Raw genomic sequence first — 1169 nt, forward strand, 5'->3', positions numbered from 1 at the left:
CCTTTTTAAATGAAGATTCTTTATTTTTGTTGATGTATTCTTTGCCTGGGTGCGGTTGAAGTTACTTGACTTGCTGAGTACTTTGTCCTGTTCCCGTCTCTGCTCCGCAAAACAACTCTGTGCGTTATTCTGATGAGACCCCTCGATTTGTCGAGTACTTTTCTTTTCTTCCTCCTTTGTGATCCGTCAAGTGCTTTGTCCATGCTATGACTTGTTAGATGTAGATCTTTGCGTTAACAACCTTTCGCCTGCGCTATGTAAAACGACTCGGTATAGAATGTTGCCTCAACAAACTTCGGCATCCGAGTGCTTTCTTGAGTGGCGCTTGTGCTTTTCTGAGGAAAAAGTATTCCTATCTGGATGTAGCCCCCGAGCCTCTTGCTTTTCGGAACGAAGTGCTGGAGGGTCTTTTGAAGTTAAATTTTGGTCGACTCAGCCATTTTGCTTTTTGTTAGCTTTTAGCTACCCTCATCGGCGAGCTCAAACGTTTTTTTTTCAGCTATTTTGCTCTCGGCCGGGATGCTCAGGCATGTTTTCAGCCATTTTGCTTTTTTTGTTTCGGGTGTTAGCTTTTAGCTACCCTCATCGGCGGGCTCAAGCGTTTTTTAGCTATTTTGCTCTCGACCGGGATGATCAGGCATGTTTTCAGCCATTTTGCTTTTTTGTTTCGGGTGTTAGCTTTTAGCTACCCTCATCGGCGGGCTCAAGCATTTTTTCAGCTATTTTGCTCTCGGCCGGGATGCTCAGGCATGTTTTCAGCCATTTTGCTTTTTTGTTTCGGGTGTTAGCTTTTAGCTACCCTCATCGGCGGGCTCAAGCGTTTTTTCAGCTATTTTGCTCTCGGCCGGGATGCTCAGGCATGTTTTCAGCCATTTTGCTTTTTTGTTTCGTGAAAACAACTCGTTGAAGGTCATGACAAGACATGCTGTGGATGAATGCCATCTTTATTGATCATGAGTATAAACTACTACATATGTTGTTGAAGAGTATTGCTTTTCGTTGATTGTGAACATTGGTCCCTTGTGGCTTGCATATCTGTTTTTTCTTGAGTTGTTTCTACGCGTAGAATCTTCTTAGCTAGCTGATGTGCCATGTATTGCTGACTTCTTTTCCATCTTCGGTTATTAACTTGTATGTGCCTGGTCCGGTGACTTTTGTGACAATGAAAG

This window comes from Miscanthus floridulus, chromosome 2 (genome assembly GCF_019320115.1).
Source record: "Miscanthus floridulus cultivar M001 chromosome 2, ASM1932011v1, whole genome shotgun sequence".
Classification (NCBI taxonomy): Eukaryota; Viridiplantae; Streptophyta; class Magnoliopsida; order Poales; family Poaceae; genus Miscanthus; species Miscanthus floridulus.